The sequence below is a fragment of the Colias croceus genome, chromosome 23, assembly GCF_905220415.1.
Source record: "Colias croceus chromosome 23, ilColCroc2.1".
In the NCBI taxonomy this organism is placed as follows: Eukaryota; Metazoa; Arthropoda; class Insecta; order Lepidoptera; family Pieridae; genus Colias; species Colias croceus.
In genome coordinates this window covers 1,066,580-1,083,668 of record NC_059559.1, presented here as the reverse complement: position 1 = coordinate 1,083,668, position 17,089 = coordinate 1,066,580, and the positions used below count along the sequence as shown (strand labels likewise).

General features: G+C 34.0%; 1 long non-coding RNA gene across 1 annotated transcript; it reads left to right on the top strand.

Moving 5' to 3' along the window:
• Positions 1-12,415: 12,415 nt before the first annotated feature.
• On the top strand, positions 12,416-14,330 carry LOC123702501. Its single transcript, XR_006752883.1, has 3 exons — positions 12,416-12,570; positions 12,785-13,980; positions 14,147-14,330. It is a non-coding gene; the product is annotated as an uncharacterized LOC123702501 (long non-coding RNA).
• Positions 14,331-17,089: the final 2,759 nt, after the last annotated feature.

Sequence of the window (17,089 nt, the reverse complement as noted above, 5' to 3'; positions counted from 1 at the left end):
TAACAAATTCGTTTAGGATGTCGATCAATTTTTCCTTCAAGAACTCCGCAGTTTGCCTGTGATACACCTCCAGTACACTCAAATTTCTTATTATTATTTTCTCATTGTGAATATATTGAATATTCACACCTACGAATCTTCGTTCAGCGCAAGTTGCAGAGTCGATCTTGAGGCAAATTAGCTTATTTTCTATTTCAGCTGCAATTCTAAATTTCATTGTATAAGCAACTTCGGGGATCATGAGTCGTACTGATTTTTCATTTATTTCGTTTGATCTTGGATTGGATGAAGCGGCCATATGAATAATTTTCTGATAGGTACTATCATTTAGTAATGCCAAGGGCGCCCATGTACAGCAATTAATTGCATGGACAAATATTTCATGGTATTTATTACGTTATCACATTTGCTGGTACCGGGTCGCTCTAACTCTTTATGGCTTTTATTTATGTTGATTACTTCAACATATTCGATGGTATGTTTGGCTGCTAAATGAGATTTTAAATTACTGGTGTGTTTTCCCTGCAAAAATAATAATGTAATTTTCGTTAATAATGTAAACAGTAAATGACGTAACCAACAAAAAAAAGAACTTTATATAATTTTTAGAACGTTATATAATTAATAAATATCATTAAATTTTTAATAAAAAAAAATATCATAGGGAAGCATATTTCATGCAGTTTGTAAATATATACAATTTTAAAGCATTTACAATACAAAAACTACGCGAAAAAAATCATTCGCGTCATGATGACGGTGTAAATGTTTTCTACATAGTAAGTATCGAAAATCAATGTAAAACGTCAGCATCCGTAGCGTATTGACATTAAAATGTATGTATTATTAATCAATTTTGCTCAGAATTTTGCTCTATTGTTCCAAAATTCGAAACAACCAATCAGAGTCAAGTGTGACTGGAATGTTGTGCTTTGACTCGGAGAGAAATTTTATCTACATAAATTCCTCAGTACATTTCCGTGCGGTGGCGGTGGCGTATTGGTATCAGAGTGACAGTGATTTTTATTTATTAAGTGAGTATATTAATTTGTTCTTTTGTATAATTTACTTCTCTTTATTAAAATTAGTGTTATTTAAAATACCTATTATTTGATTTTTTTATCATAATCCAATCAAATGTAAAAGTTACATACAATATATAATTTTTTTTGGATATGTCTGAGGAAGCTGATAATAATCAGCCCTCAACATCTTCGGGAAAAACAGGAAGCTTGACTTTCATAACAAGAAATGGTGGCTTGGTTTTAATGAGAGCTGGTTACCAATACACAAAAAAGGGAATATAAAAATGGATGGACCCATTGGAGATGTGTGAATGTTAAAGAGTGCAGTGGATCTTTACAGATAAAGGTATGTTACCAACTTCTTACATAGAGTTTAACTGGCTTATTTATAATGGATTAGTGGAGCTTTATAAGGCCTTTGTAGGAAGCTTGTTAAAAAAATGGTATTCATAATCGTATTTTAGAGGTAAAAACACTCTTTATTTCTCCATTAAAGTTAATTTGATTTAAAGAAGCCATGACCCTTCTTTAAACGTTCGTTAACAATAAAATGGCCGACATCAATTCTATTCTATTTCTTTAAATGGCAATTAGTACCGATGCCGTTGTCGACAATTCTGCCATTGTCAAAAGTGAATTGGAATAGCAAGAGTAAAAAAAAACACTAGATAAACAAAAAAAAAGGGAAACAAATGGCCGACATCGATCAGTTGTTTCGTGTTTGACGTTCGGTTTACAATGTCAGTCAGTTAGTATTAAAATACCTACTTTAAAATTCCTACATATAGCATTGTGGTTGTTCGCGTATAAAATTGTATTAGCAGAGATTCGATGCATTTTATCTGGATGACGAAGAATTTCGTAAATGGTACAGTTTTTCCAAAGAAACGGCTGCTTTTATAATTAATTTAGTCGGTGGTGTGGTACTTCACCAGAATTACAAGTATTAACGGCAACGGCCTTTGCCGCTTTTTCCCAGATTGCATGATAACAAATTCAACAAATTGTTCAAAAGACTAGGTAGTTCAAACTATTCCCTCCTTTACCTTGGTGTACGTTTTTTATGACAGTGTTTAAAAATGCATAGACAAATTTTCTGTGACCAGAGGCAAACAACGTTAAAATCGACTAAAATCGCATATTTTTCTACAAAATGGCAACATTGTGTACGATAGTGGCGTTTAGTTATGGGAGCTCTAAGAAACGATTATGAATAAGAATTTTTATCGAACGTTCGGTAGGCTTAAGGTGAATGCTCCAGGGTAGCCCGCGAAATTCAAATTTCCGTACGTTTTTTGCAATTTGCAGCTGAATATCGGATATTTTATTAATAGAAACTAAATTCATGTAATAAATAGTATTTGCTCAAATTGATTAGATTCCTTTTTCATATAAAAAAAAATATAGAAGTCAGACTGTAGTAATTAATCAAATCGTATACAGTGTATTTCTATATTAATCAAATACAATACGTCATTTATCATTACTTTACTGGTCGTAAACAATAATAATTAACGGCCAAAATCATTACATTAGTTTTAAATCAAATTTGTATTAAAATCAAACGAAGGGGTAGTAAATTCAGCAGTCTTATAAAAACCACTTCAAAAACCCTTTCGGAAAGGCTTTTTTTAAGCGCTTCATAAATGCATGTGATAGTCGTTAGGTAACTGCTTAGCCGTATTAAACCCACTTGTTTTAAGCACTTAACTTCATTGGATTGGATATTGGATAGGGTTACCCTTACGAAAGTAGCGGTATCCCAGTGACGGCGGTGACGGTAACCTCTTCATAGGGCTAAGCAAGTTAAACGGGGTACCATTTCGAAAGGTAAGCATATTGTTTGGGCTATTCAATGAACGGCTAAGCCGATCAACGGCTTTTTTCTGGGAAGGGGTGGTCGGGTCCCTGGTAAAACTCCTAGTTGCTGGCGAAAATATTTTGTAATAAATAAAGATGATGCCACTGCAAAATGTAAATAATGTCCAAAAGCATTAAAAACGTGTAGTAACACTACAAACTTGAAACAGCATATGGAAAGGAAACATTCCGCTATTTTACAAGCTGACAAGGTAACACTCATTCAATGTAAAAATTATTATTTAAGACTGGGTTCACTGTTTGGGAAGATTAGGTTTTCCCGTAAGAAAAGACCAGCTTCTGGAAACGGTCTCAAAATTAGTGGAAACATTAAAGCGCCCAAAACCATTTAAAGATGGACTGCCCGGTAGACACTGGTTTCAATTTTTTTTAAAAAGACATCCTACAATTTCTAGACGAGTTGCACAGAATTTGCCAACAAATAGAAACGAAGTAAAAGAAGAGGTTATAAGATTGTGGTTTGGTCGTGTGCGTCAATATTTTGAAGAAAATAATTTAATTGAATTACTAGATGATCCAGCAAGAATTTTTAACTGGGACGAAATTGAATTATTTTTGTGTCCCAAGGCAAAACAAGTCATTGTACAACGAGGCAGCAAAAAAGTATACACTCAAATGGCGAATAACGAAAAAGAGTGCTTAACGGTATTGACCCTAATATACAAAAACTCGCAATAATACTGGATTATAACGCCACGAAAATCGGCGTTGACACGTTTGACCAAAAAGTAATTCTAAGACAACAGCAAGAAAAACACGAAGGTGGCCGCTTATATTTTTCTACGGCATGCTTGATGCGTAGGTATAAATAATGAGCGAAAAATTTCGGCAAGTTTCTAAAATATTTTTTTGAGTATTGAACTATTTTATTTACTCAGAAGTGTGATAAATATATCTGAGATACAGTTTCTTAATCGTGCAGCGAACTTTATGAATTACTTCTTATTAAAAAACTCAAAAATGTAAATTAGTATAACTACTTTTGTCACCGGAGTTACTCAAAGTGATAACGCTGCAATTCTTAAACAATAAAAGACTTCAATTTTTATTTTGGTGGATTTATTCAGTCATGCAAAATCAAATAGTTTGGTATACAGCATTTGTATATAATTTTAAAACTTAGGCCTCAAAATATGAGAAATATGTATGCTGAGTTACTAACGGGTCATACATATTCTTAATTTTCTCTGTACTAACTTTTTTTATTTTTTTTTTTTTCTTATACTGTTAACATAAAATAATCATTCAAATAAAATCAATCCCGTATTGTTACCTTACAAATTTAGGGACAAATCGTAACGCATGAGACAGTTTTGGTTAACTCTGGAGACAACAATTTTACAATCTATATATTTCTGAACATAACAGCTATTATATTACTTATCTATTATATTAATATTATATGGCAAAATAATAACAATTTTTTTTGGTAACGAAATAAAACAAAATGCAAATAACAAGTAGGAAATAACTTGAATGAGATCAAAATTAGTCTTATTATTCAAAAATATTGATTGCTGTCTTAAACTCGTTGAATATGAAATGAATGGTAAAGTCGGTGTCCTCTTTTTAAAATTGTAGGAGTTGGTAAGATAGTTATAATGTCTTCATAATCAACGTAGCTGATATCCGAAATCTTTATCTTTTTTACAAACGAAAGAATAAACCATATTTTTATTTGCGCTTGAAACATTCACATGTAGAAAATCACCAACAGACACCTGCTTCGGGACATCCATAGTACTTGTTGACGGCTGTGGAGCATTGTAAATATGATAATGAAATATAAATAATGAAATAATGAAATATCATGCCCATGCATGTTAATATGGGCATGATATTTCATTATTTCACTGCTGCCGGACGATAGCAGTACGACGTAAATCGTCTTATTTGAAGAGATACGCGGCTGCAGTCCGATCGAATTTTAGTTATTTCCATCGAAACCCAACTTTAGTCGGTGCCATGGACTTTGACGAGTTATTGTTAGATCTCTTGCTTCGGCAGAAACATAAACGACCCCGTACTAGGGCGTCGCCAATGTTTTCTTTAAAATATAAAACTGGTGATTTTTATACACTTTACCCTAGATTAAAAGAAAGCTCAGCTGATTTTTTGAACTATTTTAGAATGTCCAGAGAATGTTTTTATGAATTATATCACTTTGTTCAAAATGGAATACAACGTCAAGAAACTAAATTCAAAAATACTATATCCGCCGAAGAGAGCCTTGTGATAACGATACGGTAAGTAATATACAAATTTAGTATTTTAATAAGTATTTATTGCTACAATTATACAGATCCGATAGAGTTTTGATGATTAATGTTTTTTGTTGATACTCACGCATTTATACTGTGTCACCATTGCTAAAAAGTTTTTCGTATAAAGTAAAATCAGAATTTTTTATTTTATTTTTCGTTGATGTATTAGACATAGGTGATTGTTGTTGTAACTCAGTAGACGGAGCATGAGGATGACTACGATATTCGGAAGATTGACCTGTGTAGTAACCCTGTTGTTCATAATAATCAGCGGCATATGAACTTGACCCGACGTATTTTCTTAAGATTCCAATTATCTCGTATTTAGCATCCATTTTAGGATGTTCCGGAATTTTTTTTTAAATCATTTAATAATGACAACAAGAAATATCTATCGCAGTCTTCAAAATTGTCTGCATTTGCATTTTTTTTGTTTTGCAGTCTTTCAGCAGGAAGTTTTAAAATCTTACTCGTATTAGTCTCATCGTTGCTCGAAGATGCTTTTTTTAATTTGTGATGACGATGCTATTACAGAAGAATCGGTTTCAGGAGAATCAGATCGTTGGTACCAGAGTTGGAAGGTTTTATAGACATCGGGACAAGCTTATGTCGGTTAAAAAGTTAATCGACCCATATATTCTATTTCAATATATATTCAATAAAATATATATCCAAGGCAAACACTCGCAGGAGTAAACTGAAAAGGAAATACTTTCTAAGAAACCTAAGCCTTCAATTAGTACAGCCCTACGTGAAACGCCGCCTTGATAATGTCAAAAATTTGCCCCAATCTCTTAAAGTGATCTTCATGTTTTGAGAGTAGATGACAGATACTATTGTGGCGGCTACTTTATTGGATTGTAGATTTCAATCACTTAAAGACATCGACATTTACATGCAAAATCAAAACACTAATAAAGTAGAATTTTTGAGCAAATTTGTGAAGAATATTTTGAAAGATGAGGTTGTTGTTGACCCAGCAAAAGATGCAACGCCTGGACCGAGTTCCGCGCCTACACCACTAATAAATTTCTTACCAACAAATGTATTTGGGTCAGAAGCACAGCAGTACGACGAAGATGTAGACAGTGAGGTAGAAAATGAATGCTGGAAGTATTCTAGCACAGCTAGTGTCAAAGATCTTCAGCCATACGACGGTAACGTATTGATGTTCTGGAAAGACAGAAAGATCTCCTTGCCACAGAAGATAAAAAATTAGATGGGCTGACATAAAAGTTTTGAGAGTTGATCAAGAAAATCCAAATAAGTTTTTTAAGACTTTTTATGAAGACAAAGACTTAAAATCTGTGTCCACATTGGCTAAAAGACAAACAAGGTAAAACTTTAAACTTTAAAACACACAAAGTTGTATACAAAAACTAAAAGTTCCTCACACTAAAACACAGGGTACTCTGAAATTAAAAGAAAAAAATGTGATACCAATTTTATAGTTGCCTTTGTCGCAGACTGATTTTATTACTTACTGTTATTGTTATATTTAATAATGCCTTAGAAACATAAATACTTTAAGTACAAATGTTGATCTCTTATACATATTACAATATACTAGTTCTAGGTACAAAGGATTTTAAGCATATTTACTATGATTGTATAAAAACTTTTATAGTGTGTTATGTTTTATATCATAAATAGTTCCCACTACGTAAGAGGCAACGAAAGGTAGGAAATTAAAATACGCATCTAATGATATATAACACAAAATAATTGAACTAAGGACTGTGATAAAACTAACAACACAATTTTTTTTTATATGCTCTTCTGAAAAAAATGGCATTTTTAGATATGGCACTTTAGTTTATAAGCAGCAAAATATGTTTGCATGCGGGAATGGTATTCTGGAAAAACCGTTCTCAATCATTTTGCACAATATCAGATAATATCATCAACCGCCAGCCATTTGGACGCATCTGATTCCTATTCTAAATATGATTTAAAAAAAATCTTCAGAAACGATGGTGATCTACATCTATACAGACAGATCCTCAGCGCAGTACTCCTGTCATGACACAGTGTTAAGTAATTAATTATATTATGAAGACCTGCATGTAAGGATTAAAGAACGCCGCACTGTAGTAACAGGAATATTGATATATTTATTTATTTATTTACTCTTCAATAAAACTATACATAGAAAACTTATTGCTAATATACAGAACAAAAAAAAACAGTATAGTTTATTAGGCGGCCTTATCACTTAGAAGTGATCTCTTCCAGGCAACCTGGGCAAAAGGTAACAAGCTTATTAAATTACAATGGTAGGTGGTAGAAAAAAGGCAAGGATAGAAAAAAAAATAAAAATAATAAATAAATAAAATTAAATTAATAATTAAAATATATTTACAGATAGATATATAAATAAAGATACATATGAATAAATATACTGCACTCGAATATATACAATTATTATATTATTCATAATAATATATACATCATACAAATTACTTACACAAAATAATATACTTATATGACTATAATTTTTATATACATGGTAGTTGATACCATGTAATAATATTAAATACATACATACTACATAAAACAAATATAAAATACATACTATAAATACATAGATAGATACATATCTGTGTATAGATAATAATATGTGAATACAAAGTTAATGTGGTAAATGTGCCGAGTTGAAAGCAGTAGTGAGAAAGTGTCGTCGCAAAAGGTTTTTAAAGGAAGATACATTTTTAGCTTGTCTAATAGGTAGTGGCAAAGAATTCCAGAGATTGACAGCAATGGCAACAAACGATTTAGCAAAGAAGTGAGTACGTCGAACAGGAACACTCAAGGTGAGTCTATCAGCCGAGCGAAGAGTATAGTTTTCATTGTGCAGGATCCAAAGACTATACAAACAAACAAACAAAAATACTTTATTGTGCACCAGACCTATACTTACAGAATCCAAAGAAATATCTTGAAAATGTAAACCGATCTGATGATACACTTACTATGCCAAAGAAAAAAGTCATACTATTGACGAAACTTTTAACCTGGATGTTTTTGGTGAATCAGATTTGATCTTTCCTAAACCAACAGAGAATTCGGTAGCAGTGCCAAATTATAATTATAAAAATACTGAGAACTGTTTACCTAGAGGAGTTCAGGAGCCTTGTCATATTGTACAGCTTGTTCAGGAAAGTTTGACAGGAGAAATCGAAAAGGTGATGCTTCTTATTTTTCGACTTTTGAAAAATTATTGTGTCAGCTCGCCATTCGCTTAGGTGATACCTAAAAACTAACCTATGTTTTTTATTTAGATCGAATGCAACTCGTCGTCACATTATTCCGTATAAGGACACTCATATCCACCCCTCTCCCAAACGCGGCAGAAATCGGCAGAATATCTTTGATGAACGCTTATCCGCAAGCCTCGACTATGCTAAATTAAGTAACAGAAAAGCAACTGTTGTTTTGACATCAACGCTCAAAAGTGCGGGTACTGATCCATCAGAGTACAATATAAATTCATCCTCAATTCGTCGCCAGCGTATGAAGCAAAGGCAAAAGATATCGGAATCCTTAAAGAAAGAATTTAATCCAAATACGCCACTTACTCATTGGGACGGTAAATTAATCGAAGACATAACAAGACACAAAACGGTGGATCGCCTTCCCATTTTAGTGTCAGGACAGGGTAAAGATTTTGGCAGTACCAAAACTCAATCGTGGAACTGGGGAGTCGTGTGCTTCAGCTGTTTATGATACTATTCTTTATTGGAACCTTGTTTATTAAATCACTCGCCTCCTCTGCTTTCAATTCTCTTTTATCAATTTTATGTATTGCACTTTCTCCCCACAACTTCGTAAAGGCGTCTTTGGTGAGCACCCGATCGTCTGTTACATGCTTAGGTTGCGTTACGGTGATGTTATTTTTATTTGCAGTATCTAGGCACTCCCTACACTATCTACTGCATTTTCATCAAAAAGACATAGTCCAATTGCTCTAAAACCATTTATTTATTTATTATATTATTATATACGTTTTATGACTTTTTATATAGTATCTTTAAGCAATGGAACAAATTTAGTTTTCGTTAACGCTTATTGGTTATTTCTTCGCCATTCTAGGTCAGTATTCTGCCAATGTGTTTTAATGGTTTAAACGCGGAAACGTCTGCAGGTTGAAGGAGCCTAGTACAGTAAGGATATAACGCTATAAGAATTATAGCCAAACAAGTACATATTTCACTGGTAGCAAACATCAGGTGTGATGTCAGGTGTTTGTGGCCGTCTACAAAAAGTACTACATGGAATAGTGTGCCAGTTTTAACGAGGTGAGGATGTGAAACGTTTTTGATATACTCAACAAATACATCAGAATTCATCCATCATTTTTGATTGTTTAAACATAGTAAAAAATTATTATAAATTTATAAAAAAATATTGTCATCAGTTTCACAGAGAAAAGAAAATGAAAGTGCAATTATCGACTCAACTTTTAAGTGCATCTGTTGCAGAGTCTCTTCGTGAAAAAAACAACGTGCTTTGAAAATAGTGCAGCCACAGCAAGTTTTATTAGGATTTTCAATTATTTATTTGACATTTAAAATAGTCGCACCATGAAAGCAAAAGGATGGAAATAGACTTATCGCTAACTTTAATTGTGAGAATGTATGAGAATTTTTTGAAAATGCAGAGAGGTACATTAGAAACCTCAGATTCACGGATTCTACAATTGTATTGAAGTCGAGAAGAAAAACCGGGTTCTTAAGTTTTATCATTTGTATAAGATCTATACGACATATGTACTATCTTCACGTTTAGCCCAAATCAGACTTCGAATACCTAACTACCTACAAGATCAGAGATCACCTTGAACTTTTTGGCGCTATTCGTGCAAAAGATGGGTTTAATCATAGAATACATTATTACAAACGGAGATAGAGTTGTCAGTCAAAGATATCAATTGAGGCGACAAGTGGCTGAACTAATATTTTTTATCACATACCTTCAACTAGCTAGAATGTATACCCGTAGTACCCTTGTTTTCCTTTTTGCTTAAAATTACAAATTGTGAATGTTTTCATTAAAAATGCTTGAGTGGACTGAATATTTTTATTTTTTCCTCTTTTCACAATATATAAAAGCAATTTTTTGTACTTCATCATTTTCATTCATATCTAGTTTAGTGCCATTTAACAATTTATTTGTATCTCTGCATCAGTTACATACTAAGAAATTACAATTGAGATTGACCATAAAATCTTCTGCAGATTGTTTGTTTGTGTCTTGATGTAATTTTTAATATTATGTTTATTACTTTTATGACTTAATATGTAGGTGACCACAACTGTATTTCGGAAAATGTTTGAATCAAATCATTCCTCGGGTATGTCAGGCTTTTTTCTTGCCAAGTTGTATTCTTTGTAATTAAGGCTTGGGTTAACTCTGCTTTTATTGTAAAAACATTTCTCGCATTCTTTACAATTTTTAAAAACTTTTTGTTTTGTCATTCTCAACACATAGGGAAACTCGGTACACTTGACCCTAGGGGACACTTGGTAACCTTGATTTACGAATCTACCAAGCGTGTTATAGTTTTTTAGGTAGGTAACACTTATTCGTTTATGGCAATCTTATCTTTCTATCATGATTTCGTTTGACAGATATCAGACGTTTAGAAATGGTGGCCGACAAAATTTTGTTGTTGTGAAATATTTAAGTTACGGTAAGTTTTGACAAGATTTATTTAATACGAGGTTATGAAACTGCTTCCTGATCCCAGCGGCTGGATGACTGTTGCTACCTTTGTGGAATTTATGAAACATGTTCGATCCTCCAAGGAGAACCCATGCCTCATTATATTTGACAATCACGAGAGCCATATAAGCATGGATTCCATTCAATACACTAAGGGCCATGGGATTCATTTACTTACCATACCCCCCCACACACATCGCAAAAGCTGCAGCCGCTGGACCGCATACTATTTGGATGCCTCAAATCCCATTACGACAGAGCTTGCGATGACTGGATGACAACTCATCCTGCTAGACCGATTACTATCTACTACATCAGCGGCTTGTTAGGAAGAGCCTATCCTATGGCCATGACACCAAGAAACATTACCAAAAGTTTCGAAATAACAGGCATCTGTCCTTTTAATTCAGACATCTTTACTGATGATGAATTTTTGTCATCGTATGTTACAGACAGACCTGAATCAGACCAACCTGAAAACTTACTGATGCTGAAGATATAGACATTAATTTGTTGCAACCTTGTACGAAACAAAGAGAATCACCCGCTCCTCCTGTAGCACCTTGTGATATCACGACAGAACAGTCACTTACGGACAAAAATTCCCCTGTCCTTGCGACTACGGAAAGAGAAACATCTCCTTCCCTTATTGAACCAAGCAATACCACAATAGAATGTTCACGTGCAGATGAAAGCCATCTTATAGTTGTGACTAGAGAAAGAGAACTGAAGACTAGACAAAGAGAACTAGAAAGTAGTTTACCTCTAGAACGTTCACTCACAGATCAAAATCTGTTGTGGTTGAGCCTAGATCTACTGCAACTAATTTTCCAACTCTGGTTGAACAATCTCTCTTGATTGTTAATAAAATATTAACTGTGTGTGTTACTACTTCTCTCGACGTAGACCTCCTGGAGTCATCTTATTCAAACGTCACCACCTCTGCTATCTGTCTTGATTCAGCTTCCGTGACAACAACTGCACGTGCTGAAACTACCGTTCCACTATCGTCCACTATCTCAACTGGGACTTCTATCGTCTCTGATCATCATTCTTATGACAATCTTGCACTTACTTCAGAACTGTGTGTAAATTTTGATAAAATATCACCTGTCGTGAATGCTATTTCGCCTGCTACGGCTCATTCAAACCTACTCGTAGAACCTAGAATTTCCCAATTGGGTGAAAAAAAAATTGCAACGTATTTAACTCGTATTATCGTCGTATACTCGTATCATGTACTTCAAACTGTGCCTCCGACAGTTGAGACTACCGATGGTTCTAGTGTTTCACTCACAGAACAAACAGGTAGATATACTTACTTGTTTTTTTTTTTTTTTATTTAGGTATTCTAGCCACAAATTTCTTTCAATCTAGAATTGAATCAACTGCCCTCGACTTGCTGCACCAGGCCAGTGCTCAAGGCAAATGGACGGGTGGTGCGGTGACCGTGCGCATTGTCACAAGAGGGTTTCCCTTGTACCCAGGATAGTCGCTGGCGCATTAACGTTGAATACACAAACGAGATATTGTAAAATGTTATACATATTTGATTTTATTTTTTATTGTTTTAGTTCTTAAAGACAATGACGAAAACTCGTATCATGTACTTCAAACTGTGCCTCCGACAGTTGAGGCGCCCGATGGTTCTAGTGTTTCACTCACAGAACAAACAGGTAAATATACTGAAAACTTGTTTTTCTTTATTTAGGTAATCTAGCCATGTTTTCTTTCAATCTAGAATTTTTGCAACTGTATTTATTTGTTGCAGACATTACAAAGTTAGTAGGGAATTTTGGATCTTGGTGTAGCTGACTAGACTTATTTTTAGGTAAAAATAATAACGCTCTTTCATAACATGTTTACAATTTTTCTTCTTTATACTTTCAGGTTCTATAATTGACGGTGATCCCTACTTTTCCTCTGATTCTGAAATTGATCCATTGTACCAGCCTGTAAGGAGAGTTTCAGAGACTTTTACCTCTGAAAATATATCTAACAGTTCTGAAGAAGGCAATGAAGTAATATGGAGTAAATACATTCAAAAACATGTCCCCTCTACAAGCAAATAAGCAGACTCGGACACTTTGACAAGAAAACGTCAAAGAAATCCACTTGTGGAAACGTAATATTCAAAATACTTTAAGGCTAGCTGGAAAGGAATATCTTAAGGCGACGAATTTTTTGTGATGAACATACTTATTAGATGTTTGCTCTGTGTCTGGGTGTTAATTATCTAATCAGCCATCTGGTTTCCATAACACAAGCGAAAGCTTAGTATGGGATCAGATCGTGCCGTGTGTGAAAATTGTCCCGAAATAGTTAAAAAAAAATTCCAGTGATTGGTAAATTTATCCTATAGGAGCTATGTATGGTAGTGTGGCCGCCACTGCTGGTGTTGTTGTTTTTAAACCAGCTGTAAACTAAAAATATTTAATAACCTTTACCTAAACCGTCTATAGGCAAAACAGCACAGATAGCAGCGTGAATAAAAATTTTAACCCGGGTCAACGGTGGTGCATGCTGGAGGAGAAAACGGATTTATCCCAGATGCAGATTTGTTATACAAATGCAAAAGTACTACTGGCGATTACCATCATGAAATAAATACCGAGAATTTTTTGAAATGGCTTAATGAAAAGCTGATACCAAACTTGCCCCCAAATAGTATAGTCGTCATTGACAACGCGCCTTACCACTCAACGCAGTCGGTGAAGGCGCCCACAAGTGCAACGTTAAAAGGAGACATGCAACAATGGCTTCGTGACAACAATATTCCATTTGATGAAAAAATGAGAAAAAGAGAACTCTACCATATTATAAACGCAAAGCCCCCCAGCAATATATATTGTCGATGATTTAATGAAGCGACAGTCGACATGGCCATGAAATCGTACGTTTGCCACCCCACCATTGTGACCTCAACCCCATTGAATATGTCTGGAATTTGGTCAAACAGAGGGTGGCATAAAAAAACGTAGACCAACAAGAAATAAAAATTGAAAATCTCACCAGAGATGCAATAATCACAGCATCAGACTGGAAAAAAGAAGTTATCTATGTCGAGACTCGAGAGACTACAACAGGTCAGTTCGTAAATAAATTATAAATCTAAAGTATGTATGTTTGTATTGTGATATTAAATAAAAATATTAGTACTTTTTTGGAGGTACATATTAGTAATTCACTAAATTGATACAATTAATTTCAAATTTGTGGTAAAATTTATAACACTATTTTATTTATTTTCAGGAATACTGGAAGATGACGAGAAAAGGTTGACGACGTACTACAGCAACTTGTAATCTATCTTGGAGGAGAGGAGTCATCCGACAGCGAGATCGAAAGTGAAGAAGAAGACAGTTTAAACCATTACTAATATTGTACCAATTAATTATTTATAGTGAAGATGAATTTTGAATAAATATTTATCTATCAACATAAGTAAAATAGTTTTTAATTATATTGTACAAAAAATACATGATGCAGCATATTGCAAGATTAACAAATAAAACCTATGCTCCAAAATCAAAAATATTGTTTTATTTAGCACCGTCCCTGACCGCCAAAATGACGTCATCAAAGCCATGCGTCAAGTTAATGTGACCGCGTTGTAGGAGCTAACGAAGAGCGTGTGGTAATCACCTAACCATTCGATCACCTATACCTAATAATTTACCAGATAAAGAAAGCACTAATTTTTATTTTTTTATTTATCAATAACAGTAAAAACAAAAAAATGTGTGTTCTATGGCTACAAACACGTAGGCGTCCATGTAGAAACATCGTGGGTTTAATAATAATCCGTCAGTCCGACAATTTATATCGGCCTATAAGCGATTGCTAGTCTACACTCAAATGCTAATTTCAAAAGCGAAGGAATAGGTAATATCATTAGTCTGTGCGAATTAAATATTTTCACAAGCTCGTCATTTAATTGATATATCAGTTATATAGTTATATTTCGACTGATAGACAGAAAATGGATGATGATATTATTCATATTACACAAGGAGTAGAATTTGGAGATTATGATCTATCCCGACTAACTGAATTCGCAGAAACAATTATAGAGTACATAGCAGGATTTTTCGTCCGGAAAATAAAAAAAGTTGCTTAGATAGTTTAGAAAAGTATAGTCCAAACATCCAAACATATAACATAACACACTGAAGCACTATAGAACTTTGTTTTTTTTCCCAAATATGCGAATCATTCATGCGTCCAATAGTTCCGAAATCTATATATATGAAACGGTTATGTGCATTAGCAATACAAGCATTACTATAGGAAACAACACCACACTATAGGATTATTAGGAGGATGAATATAGTCGCGGAAAAATTCCAACCAATACCCGCGGCCCCATCATTAAAGCGGCTCGACGGAACACAGTGGGGTTTTAGATGGTAAGAATCCGACATAACCCACGGCTCCTTCCCCGGGGGCCGTGGGTATCTTTGGAAGATTTCCCCACGATAAAAAAAGGAGGATGAATATAACTGGTTGGAATTATCATGTTCGGGAATTGCACCACAGAGCGAGAATTAATTTAAAAAATTGGGTAGCCGCAGGTAATTCGGGACTTATTTATTAATATGATTTACAGTAAAAAGACTTTTAAGAATAAACTAAAATGGTGTCAAAACAATCAGGAGAAGATAAAAATGGACATCTTAGCAATGCATAAGCAGAATAAAAATTTCATAAAATTCTAGGAGTCGACAGAAAAGCTATAGGGCAAAACATCTGCCCCTGCTTGTATAATAATAATAAATCTTTATTTCAGACACCAATATCCATACATAATATATAATTACAATTACATTTACAATTTGGCATATATTTGGGACAATTAACTACAGTCGACTCTCGCCAATACAAACCTGCCTCTCTATAATTCAAAGTTATCACGAGTTCCCTAAAAAATCTCTTTATATTTCGAACTAAATCAATACATTTTTATGCACTTGGTAATTCGAATGAAAATATGCGTCCAACACTCGACAATTTAAAGTTGCAGAGAGAAAGAGGTGGAAAGATTATAAGCAGGTAAAAATTATTGAGCAGTCTGAGCAGCAGCAAATGTGCTTTGAAACAAACCAGTATAACCGAGTTCTTTCGAAAAATTTATTAGTTCACATTATAACACATGTATGTACACGAATTTACCTCTAAACTTTAGTCATTTTTATAGAATAGCATTTTATAAATAATAATTGAATAACACTTAATAATTCGAAGTTTTATTGATTATCTCTCATAAATTTCGAACCATTTGATATTTCGTAATATTGTGAATCCCTCGAGAACCGAATTAACGAGAGTCGATTGTATTTCAGTTTAAAAAAAAAGAAAAAGCAATTCAACTATTTACTATTTAAGTTCTTACTCAGATGACCACGTCATATACCAATACTTAAGAATGGGACTGTTCAAGTACTCGGACAGCGTATATAAAATTTTGTTATTAGAGGAGCGTATACGCGACCAAAAAGATGCTATTCGCAATCTAATAATTGCGAAGAAGTTATTGATTCCGCCATCTGCAAACATGCTAGACGCACAGCAGTACCTAGGAAATTTCATAAGGATGCGGTATGCATCATTATACTGCACCCTAATGTTGCCAAAAGCTTTTCTAGTGAAATTTGACCATAATTGACAAGTATACAAATTTTGACAATATGTTTTGATAGTAGTGGTTTGATATACGAATAGAATCGATTTTACCTCTGCATTACATTTACAAAATCTGCGTGCTAGCATGTTGCATCTGACGGCAAGCGCTTGGCGCTCACGTTCAATGTCATCATTTAGATTTTCTGTAAGAAAGTGTCCCAAGTACTTAAACAGCCCCACACGTTCAACGGGTGTGCTTTGCTATTCCATTTATTTACGCAAGTTTTATACTAAACGTTAGGGAGCATATCCGGCCCTCGACCTGCCTTAAAGAACATCACGAAAGACTGGAAACCCATTACAGCATAACGTTCAATAAATAGGACGGACGGAAATTTCTTATATTTAACTGAAAAACTATTTAATTTGGTAGTTTTTTATTTCAAATAGTAGTTTAATATTGTTCCTACATAGTCCATTGAAATGTTACATTTTTTTTGGCCTAACCTTGTGTTTTTTAGAGGACGCAATTTTATTTTTTTGATGTGTAGGGGGGGTCAGTGTGAAGCTAAA